This window comes from Triticum urartu, chromosome 7, assembly GCF_003073215.2.
Source record: "Triticum urartu cultivar G1812 chromosome 7, Tu2.1, whole genome shotgun sequence".
Taxonomy (NCBI): Eukaryota; Viridiplantae; Streptophyta; class Magnoliopsida; order Poales; family Poaceae; genus Triticum; species Triticum urartu.
In genome coordinates, this window is record NC_053028.1 from 10502816 (window position 1) to 10513993 (window position 11178).

An 11178-nucleotide genomic window follows, 5' to 3' on the forward strand; every position below is an offset into this window, starting at 1 on the left:
CTGGAAATGTGCCAGGATGTGCAATGATCTAGCATAACAATGATATCAAAAAACAGACAAGTCATGGAAATATCATGCTAGCTATCTTACGATCATGCAAAGCAATATGACAATGAATGCTCAAGTCATCAAAACAGAAGCGGTGGAAGTTGCATGGCAATATATCTCGGAATGGCTGTGGAAGGCCATAATAGGTAGGTATGGTGGCTGTTTTGAGGAAGATATAATAAGGCTTATGTGTGATAGAGCGTATCATATCACGGGGTTTGGATGCACCGGCAAAGTTTGCACCGACTCTCGAGGTAAGAAAGGGCAATGCACGGTACCGTAGAGGCTAGCAAATTGCGTAAAGGTAAGAGTGCGTATAATCCATGGACTCACATTAGTCATAAAGAACTCATATACTTATTGCAAAAGTTTATTAGCCCTCGAAGCAAAGTACTACTACGCATGCCCCTAGGGGGATAGATTGGTAGGAAAAGACCATCGCTCGTCCCCGGCCGCCACTCATAAGGAAGACAATCAATAATAGATCATGCTCCAACTTCATAGCATAACGAGAGACTATACGTGCATGCTTCGGGAATCACAAACCATAACACCAATATTCTTACTAAGCACAACCGTCTACTAGTACCTCCCACATATTGCATCTCTATATCGGAACACTATTTCAAGGAATCAAACATATCATATTCAGTGATCCAGAAGTTTTATGTAGGATTTTATGACTAACTGATGTCTACTACTCAACCTTCTTCTTATAGATGTTGTTGGGCCTCCAAGTGCAGAGATTTGTAGGACAGTAGCAAATTTCCCTCAAGTGGATGACCTAAGGTTTATCAATCCGTGAGAGGTGTAGGATGAAGATGGTCTCTCTCAAGCAACACTGCAACCAAATAGCAGAGAGTCTCTTGTGTCCCCAACACACCCAATACAATGGTAAATTGTATAGGTGCACTAGTTCGGCGAAGAGATGGTGATACAAGTGCAATATGAATGGTAGATATAGGTTTTTGTAATCTGAAAATATAAAAACAGCAAGGTAACTAATGATAAAAGTGAGCACAAATGGTATTGCAATGCTAGGAAACAAGGCCTAGGATTCATACTTTCACTAGTGCATGCAAAATGGGTCGCAATATACGTAATCCATTTGAGCTCCATATTTTTTCTCAAAAAAAATAATAATTAAGCTCCACATGCGTTCCCTTTAAGTCCATATAAGTTTGTTATCAGTGCATAGACATACAGACCTGTATGGTGTAGTGGCTTTACCATGCCGTTTTAAAACAGTTCGTTGTCGGTTCAGTCCCGCTGCACCAATTTTTCTTCTCAATTTTCGGGCATATAATGGCAGTAGTGTGGTCGGATTTTCCTATAAATAAAAAATGTCAAGGGGTTTTGTGCAAATATGTGTCGTGCAGGGAAACTATAAAAATATGAGTGTATTTTTTGTCAAAATGTCGAGGTGTTTTGTGCAAATATATGCCACACAGGGCAACTACAAAAATATGAGTGTCTTTTTTGTCGCCCCTAGTGCCATCACTCACTAGCAAATGGGACCATACACATAAATACATCTGCATAAGCATACTGTGACCGTATCTGCACGCTTGAGTTAGATGACCATAAAACCGTATTTTAAAAGTTATAGCAGCAAAATGAACATACGACGCAAGTTCTATGACCCGGGTGATATTACCTCTATAAGAAAAGTGCACTGTACTTGTCTTATGCCGTTGTGCAGTTGAGGACAGCTCATTTGACGCCTGTTTCGAGTGAAGCGCGCTTGCCCGTAGACAGACACACATGCTACCACCACTCTCTCCCACACAAGAAAAACAAAGGCCATAGCACGCCATGGCGAATTGGCCCTTGCTATATTTATATATCCACTCTCCCACGATGTGATCCAAGCATCCAGTACTGCCAATCAGTAGCAGCCAGTGAGCAGCTAGCTAGCTAGGGGCCGGCCGCTAGCAGCGAGCCACCGCCACCTTGGACCTAGCCGGGACATGGAGCCAGCGGCGGCGATGATGCTCTCTCGAGCACTACCCATTCTGCTGCTGCTTGCCGTGACGGTGAGCGCGGAGAGGGCGCCGACGCTGGTGTTCATCCTGGCGGGGCAGTCTAACATGGGGGGCCGGGGCGGCGCCACGGTGGGCAACCATTGGGACGGCGTGGTGCCGCCGGAGTGCGCGCCGTCACCGCGCACGCTCCGCCTCTCCCCATCCCTCCGCTGGGAGGAGGCCCGCGAGCCGCTGCACGCCGGCGTGGACGTCGGCGACGTGGTGGGCGTGGGCCCCGGGATGCCGTTCGCGCACGCGCTGCTCCGGTCCCCGGCCTGCCCGCGCGGCGCCGTCGTGCCGCCCATCGTCAACTGGACCCGCGGCTCGGAAATGTACTCGCGGCTGGTGACCCGCGCCCGCGTCGCGGGCGCAGGGACCGGCAGGATCGCCGCCTTGCTGTGGTTCCAGGGGAAGGCCGACGACATGCGGCCGCGAGGACGCGCTGGCCTACGCCGGGAGGATGGAGGCGTTTGTCCGGGACGTTCGCCGGGACCTCGCCATGCCCAACCTCCTCGTCATCCAGGTCTGTCGCTACACTTACACTACATCCGTGGGTCCCCTGCTCGAACTCCATTAATCTCCACTGTGAACCCTGTGAGTAAAAACATTCATGATCTTTGTAGGTTGGGATCGCGACGGCGCAGAATCAGGGGAAGTGGCTGGACCTGGTGCGGAAGCAGCAGAGGGCGGTGCGGATGCCGAACCTCAAGTACGTGGACGCCATGGGTCTCCCCCTTGCCAACGACATCACACACCTCACCACCCAGGCGCAGGTCCGGCTCGGCAAGATGCTCGCCGACGCCTACATCGCCACGCTCTGATGACTAGTAGTGTTCGTTCGAATACTATCGTCGATTCCATGGAAGAGTTAATTTGGTGATGGTTAGCTGTGGACAACACCTGAATAAATCAGTTATACTATGTAGGGTATTTCATGCGCATTATTACCGCCTTGTTATGCGCATTGTTGGAAATGAAACAATCTCATTGCCAGTATGATATTGCCGTTAGACTACCCACAATAGGAGTAATATAGATAGTAACATCACACATATCTAGATAAAATAGATGATGTGGCAAGTAATAAATGAAAAAAAGAGGCATGTAGTAACATAGCTAGTTACTACTAGTATGAGTAACATCACACATATCAAGGCAAGATGAGTCTATAGCATAATAAATGAAGTGTTGCATGTTACCACACATATGTTACTCTCCACTATATAGGTAGTAACATAGGGTAGTAACATGGGCATGTTACTACTCTATGTTACTACCCACTGTGGCTAGTCTTATGGGGAAGGAAAACTCTTCGCTTTATAGCTGCATGGAAAGAAGACTTGTTGTTACCAAAACACTTCCCGTCAACGTTATCCGCACGCCACGTGCCCATGATTGACCCGCCTGCAACATGGCATTTGTTGCAAGATATGCGGGCGCAACAGAAACCACAGCGTAGACGATGTATAGAAAAAACTGTTTGGAGAACTGGAATAAGGGCTTGTGTCACAAAGCACTGAACGCAGCATCAGGTTTGTTGCAAAGGCTCATCAAGCAGATCGGACGACTTTATATCATATAGAAAAAAAGGTTATAACGATTGGGATTGCAACAAGGCTCATGTTGTAATATGTTGAGCGCAATGCAAAACTTGTTGCAAAGACTGGGTGAGCTAATCCAATGGCTGTAGAAAAGGAAAAAAAAACAAAAAAAAAACATGTTCAGAGATTGCAACAAGACTTCTCTTGCAAAGCGCTGAGCGCAATATGAGCCTTGTTGCAAAGGCTTAGTGGCTCACGTGAAGCAATTAGACGGTTGTTCACGGCTCCATCGAACGGCAGCCCATGAGGTCGATCTTTTGGGATTATCAGTTTATCACCCGGTCAACATGTAGGACAGCCCTTGTTGTTATAGCATGGACGGATTATCTAAATAACATGCTATTATAAAGGTCGCCCGTCCGTGCTTTGAGGTCTAATTGTCTTTTCCCAGCACTGGCACTATTTTATTCCCGTGTTATCCAGGCAATCCATGTTCCTCTTCAACGGAAGCATCAAGTTAATCTCGCAGGAATCTCGGAGCAAGAAATTTTTTATTAGAAAGTCGGAGCAGGAAGTTGGGCAAGCAACATTATGTAGCAATGTGTTCCAAAACTCCAACACTATTATATAGTTTGTGCTACAATGTCTTTCAGAACGATTGGATCTCTAACATTAGACACACGATGGGGTGAGTCATTAGTATATTTCTTAAGTCACACGCCCAAAATTGACGGACGAAATTCCGCATGAAAACATGTGGCCGGTCAAAATGACCCAAGCATAAATATACTTAGATTGCAGAAAAAATGTGTCTTGTCTTCGTCACAAGAAAAACAGGGCGATTCCGTTGCCTTGGCTGCTACTCGGTAAAGATGGCGTTGTTGAGCTGGAACGCCTTCGTGAAGAAGGACGGCCAACAAAGGTAGGTTGGGAGAATGCTACTGACGGTGAAGGCCCCAGGACAATATCCTGCTACTGCAAGCACCTCTCTTCCCCGCGCCTCAAAACGCTGTTGTTCGGTTGCCATGGCCATGGAAACTAGTCCGCTGCGACGATCATGTTGTCTACGTCGACGACCATCAGAGATGCTACGACGGGTAACGGCCAGTGCTGCAACCGCAGCCTTTGCGTGCTTTGACGGCCATGACCATGTGCACGGTGATCATGAGGTGCGACAGCGGAATGCGGGGCCACCGCGTGTGCTATCGTTGCTAGAATCTGTTGGGGAACGTAGTAATTTCAAAAAAATTCCTACGCACACGCAAGATCATGGTGATGTATAGCAACGAGAGGGGAGAGTGTTGTCTACGTACCCTCGCAGACCGAAGCGGAAGCGTTGACGCAACATAGAGGAAGTAGTCGTACGTCTTCCCGATCCGACCGATCCAAGCACCGTTACTCCGGTAACTCCGAGTTCTTGGCACACGTTCAGCTCGATGACGATCCCCGGGCTCCGATCCAGCAAAGCGTCGGGGAGGAGTTCTGTCAGCACGACGGCGTGGTGACGATCTTAATGTTCTACCGTCGCAGGGCTTCGCCTAAGCACCGCTACAATATGACCGAGGTGGAATATGGTGGAGGGGGACACCGCACACGGCTAAGGAACGATCACGAAGATCAACTTGTGTGTCTAGAGGTGCCCCCCTGCCCCCGTATATAAAGGAGCAAGGGGGGAGGCCGGCCGGCCCTTGGGGCGCGCCAGGGAGGAGGAATCCTCCTCCTAGTAGGAGTAGGACTCCCTTTTTCCTACTCCTACTAGGAGGGGGAAAGGAAGGGGGAGAGGGAGAAGGAAAGGGGGGTGCCCCCCCCTCTCCTAGTCCAATTCGGACTAGAGGGGGAGGGGGCGCGCGGCCCACCCCGGCTGCACCTCTCTCTCTCCACTAAGGCCCATAAGGCCCATTACTACTCCGGGGGGGTCCGGTAACCCTCCGGCACTCCGGTTTTCTCCGAAATCACCCGGAACATTTCCTATGTCCGAATATAGCCGTCCAATATATCGATCTTTATGTCTCGACCATTTCGAGACTCCTCGTCATGTCCATGATCATATCCGGGACCCCGAACAAACTTCGGTACATCAAAATACATAAACTCATAATGAAACTGTCATCGTAACGTTAAGCGTGCGGACCCTACGGTACGAGAACAATGTAGACATGACCGAGACACATCTCCGGTCAATAACCAATAGCGGAACCTGGATGCTCATATTGGCTCCTACATATTCTACAAAGATCTTTATCGGTCAGACCGCATAACAACATACGTTGTTCCCTTTGTCATCGGTATGTTACTTGCCCGAGATTCGATCGTCGGTATCTCAATACCTAGTTCAATCTCGTTATCGGCAAGTCTCTTTACTCGTTCCGTAATACATCATCTCACAACTAACTTATTAGTTGCAATGCTTGCAAGGCTTATGTGATGTGCATTACCGAGAGGGCCCAGAGATACCTCTCCGATAATCGGAGTGACAAATCCTAATCTCGAAATATGCCAACCCAACATGTACCTTTGGAAACACCTGTAGAGCACCTTTATAATCATCCAGTTACGTTGTGACGTTTGGTAGCACACAAAGTGTTCCTCCGGCAAACGGGAGTTGCATAATTTCATAGTCATAGGAACATGTATAAGTCATGAAGAAAGCAATAGCAACATACTAAACGATCGGGTGCTAAGCTAATGGAATGGGTCATGTCAATCAGATCATTCACCTAATGATGTGATCCCGTTAATCAAATAACAACTCTTTGTCTATGGTTAGGAAACATAACCATCTTTGATTAACGAGCTAGTCAAGTAGAGGCATACTAGTGACACTCTGTTTGTCTATGTATTCACACATGTATTATGTTTCCGGTTAATACAATTCTAGCATGAATAATAAACATTTATCATGATATAAGGAAATAAATAATAACTTTATTATTGCCTCTAGGGCATATTTCCTTCAGTCTCCCACTTGCACTAGAGTCAATAATCTAGATTATACAGTAATGATTCGAACACCCATGGAGCCTTGGTGCTGATCATGTTTTGCTCTTGGAAGAGGCTTAGTCAACGGGTCTGCTATATTCAAATCCGTATGTATCTTGCAAATCTCTATGTCTCCCACCTGGACTAGATCCTGGATGGAATTGAAGCGTCTCTTGAAGTGCTTGGTTCTCTTGTGAAATCTGGATTTCTTTGCCAAGGCAATTGCACCAGTATTGTCACAAAAGATTTCTTGGACCCGATGCACTAGGTATGACACCTAGATCGGATAGGAACTCCTTCATCCAGACTCCTTCGTTTGCTGCTTCCGGAGCAGCTATGTACTCCGCTTCACATGTAGATCCCGCCACGACGCTTTGTTTAGAACTGCACCAACTGACAGCTCCACCGTTTAATGTAAACATGTATCCGGTTTGCGATTTAGAATCGTCCGGATCAGTGTCAAAGCTTGTATCAACGTAACCGTTTACGATGAGCTCTTTGTCACCTCCATATACGAGAAACATATCCTTAGTCCTTTTCAGGTATTTCAGGATGTTCTTGACCGTTGTCCAGTGATCCACTCCTGGATTACTTTGGTACCTCCCTGCTAGACTTATAGCAAGACACACATCAGGTCAGGTACACAGCATTGCATACATGATAGAGCCTATGGCTGAAGCATAGGGAACATCTTTCATTTTCTCTCTATCTCCTGCAGTGGTCGGGCATTGAGTCTTACTCAACTTCACACCTTGTAACACAGGCAAGAATCCTTTCTTAGCCTGATCCATTTTGAACTTCTTCAAAACTTTGTCAAGGTAACTGCTTTGTGAAAGTCCAATTAAGCGTTTTGATCTATCTCTATAGATCTTAATGCCCAATATGTAAGCAGCTTCACCGAGGTCCTTCATTGAAAAACTCTTATTCAAGTATCCCTTTATGCTATCCAGAAATTCTATATCATTTCCGATTAGTAATATGTCATCCACATATAATATCAGAAATGCTACAGAGCTCTCACTCACTTTCTTGTAAATACAGACTTCTCCAAAAGTCTGTACAAACCCAAATGCTTTGATCACACTATCAAAGCGTTTATTCCAACTCCGAGAGGCTTGCACCAGTCCATAAATGGATCGCTGGAGCTTGCACACTTTGTTAGCTCCTTTTGGATCGACAAAACCTTCTGGTTGCATCATATACAACTCTTCTTCCAGAAATCCATTCAGGAACGCAGTTTTGACATCCATCTGCCAGATTTCATAATCATAAAATGCGGCAATTGCTAACATGATTCGGATAGACTTAAGCATTGCTATGGGTGAGAAGGTCTCATCGTAGTCAATCCCTTGAACTTGTCGAAAACCTTTTGCGACAAGTCGAGCTTTGTAGACAGTAACATTACCGTCAGCGTCAGTCTTCTTCTTAAAGATCCATTTATTCTCAATTGCTTGCCGATCATCGGGCTAGTCAACCAAACTCCACACTTTGTTCTCGTACATGGATCCCATCTCAGATTTCATGGCTTCAAGTCATTTTTCGGAATCTGGGCTCACCATCGCTTCTTCATAGTTCGTAGGTTCATCATGATCTAGTAGCATGACTTTCAGAACAGGATTACCGTACCACTCTAGTGCGGATCTTACTCTGGTTGATCTACGAGGTTCAGTAGTAACTTGTTCTGAAGCTTCATGATCATTATCATTAGCTTCCTCACTAATTGGTGTAGGTGTCACAGAAACCAGTTTCTGTGATGTACTACTTTCCAATAAGGGAGCAGGTACAGTTACCTCATCAAGTTCTACTTTCCTCCCACTCACTTCTTTCGAGAGAAACTCCTTCTCTAGAAAGGATCCATTCTTGGCGACAAATGTCTTGCCTTCGGATCTGTGATAGAAGGTGTACCCAACAGTCTCCTTTGGGTATCCTATGAAGACACATTTCTCCGATTTGGGTTCGAGCTTATCAGGTTGAAATTTTTTCACATAAGCATCGCAGCCCCAAACTTTCAGAAACGACAACTTTGGTTTCTTGCCAAACCAAAGTTCATAAGGCGTCGTCTCAACGGATTTTGATGGTGCCCTATTTAACGTGAATGCAGCTATCTCTAAAGCATAACCCCAAAACGATAGCGGTAAATCTGTAAGAGACATCATAGATCGCACCATATCAAGTAAAGTACGATTACGACGTTCAGACACACCATTACGTTGTGGTGTTCCGGGTGGCGTGAGTTGCGAAACTATTTCGCATTGTTTCAAATGTAGACCAAACTCGTAACTCAAATATTCTCCTCCACGATCAGATCGTAGAAACTTTATTTTCTTGTTACGATGATTTTCAACTTCACTCTGAAATTCTTTGAACTTTTCAAATGTTTCAGACTTATGCTTCACCATATCTGCTCAAATCATCTGTGAAGGTGAGAAAATAACGATATCCGCCACGAGCCTCAACATTCATCGGACCACATACATCTGTATGTATGATTTCCAACAAATCTGTTGCTCTCTCCATAGTACCGGAGAACGGCGTTTTAGTCATCTTGCCCATGAGGCACGGTTCACAAGTACCAAGTGATTCATAATCAAGTGGTTCCAAAAGTCCATCAGTATGGAGTTTCTTCATGCGTTTTACACCGATATGACCTAAACGGCAGTGCCACAAATAAGGTGCACTATCATTATCAACTCTGCATCTTTTGGCTTCAACATTATAAATATGTGTATCACTACTATCGAGATTCATTAAAAATAGACCACTCTTCAAGGGTGCATGACCATAAAAGATATTACTCATATAAATAGAACAACCATTATTCTCTAATTTAAATGAATAACCGTCTCGCATCAAACAAAATCCAGATATAATGTTCATGCTCAACGCTGGCACCAAATAACAATTATTTAGGTCTAATACTAATCCCGATGGTAGATGTAGAGGTAGCGTGCCGACCGCGATCACATCGACTTTGGAACCATTTCCCACGCGCATCGTCACCTCGTCCTTCGCCAGTGTTCGCTTAATCCGTAGTCCCTGTTTCGAGTTGCAAATATTACCAACAGAACCAGTATCAAATACCCAGGTGCTACTGCGAGCTCTAGTAAGGTACACATCAATAACATGTATATCACATATACCTTTGTTCACCTTGCCATCCTTCTTATCCGCCAAATACTTGGGGCAGTTCCGTTTCCAGTGTCCAGTCTGGTTGCAGTAGAAGCACTCAGTTTCAGGCTTAGGTCCAGACTTGGGTTTCTTCTCTTGAGCAGCAACTTGCTTGCTGTTCTTCTTGAAGTTCCCTTTCTTCTTCCCTTTGCCCCTTTTCTTGAAACCAGTGGTCTTATTGACCATCAACACTTGATGCTCCTTCTTGATTTCTACCTCCGCAGCTTTTAGCATTGCGAAGAGCTCGGGAATTTTTTTGTCCATCCCTTGCATGTTATAGTTCATCACGAAGCTTTTGTAGCTAGGTGGAAGTGATTGGAGAATTCTGTCAATGACGCAATCATATGGAAGATTAACTCCCAATTGAATCAAGTGATTATTATACCCAGACATTTTGAGTATATGCTCACTGACAGAACTATTCTCCTCCATCTTGCAGCTATAGAACTTATTGGAGACTTCATATCTCTCAATTCGGGCATTTGCTTGAAATATTAACTCCAACTCCTGGAACATCTCATATGCTCCATGACGTTCAAAACATCGTTGAAGACCCGATTCTAAGCTGTAAAGCATGGCACATTGAACTATCGCGTAGTCATCAGCTTTGCTCTGCCAGACGTTCTTAACGTCGTCAGTTGCATCAGCAGCAGGCCTGGCACCTAGTGGTGCTTCCAGGACGTAACTCTTCTGTGCAGCAATGAGGATAATCCTCAAGTTACGGACCCGGTCCGTGTAATTTCTACCATCATCTTTCAACTTTACTTTCTCAAGGAACGCATTAAAATTCAACGGAACAACAACACGGGCCATCTATCTACAATCAAACATAAACAAGCAAGATACTATCAGGTACTAAGTTCATGATAAATTTAAGTTCAATTAATCATATTACTTAAGAACTCCCACTTAGAAAGACATCCCTCTAATCTTCTAAGTGATCACGTGATCCAAATCAACTAAACCATAACCGATCATCACGTGAAATGGAGTAGTTTTCAATGGTGAACATCGCTATGTTGATCATATCTACTATATGATTCACGCTCGACCTTTCGGTCTCAGTGTTCCGAGGCCATATCTGCATATGATAGGCTCGTCAAGTTTAACCTGAGTATTCCGCGTGTGCAAAACTGGCTTGCACCCGTTGTAGATGGACGTAGAGCTTATCACACCCGATCATCACGTGGTGTCTGGGCACGACGAACTTTGGCAACGGTGCATACTCAGTGAGAACACTTTTATCTTGAAATTTAGTGAGAGATCATCTTATAATTCTACAGTCAATCAAAGCAAGATAAAATGCATAAAAGATAAACATCACATGCAATCAATATAAGTGATATGATATGGCCATCATCATCTTGTGCTTGTGATCTCCATCTCCGAAGCATCGTCATGATCACCATCGTCACCGG

The 11178-nt window shown here is 45.2% G+C and overlaps 1 pseudogene; it reads left to right on the top strand.

The window, feature by feature from the left end:
* The first annotated feature begins 1887 nt into the window (after positions 1 to 1887).
* On the top strand, positions 1888 to 3141 carry LOC125523677 (annotated as a pseudogene).
* The last annotated feature ends 8037 nt before the right edge of the window (positions 3142 to 11178 follow it).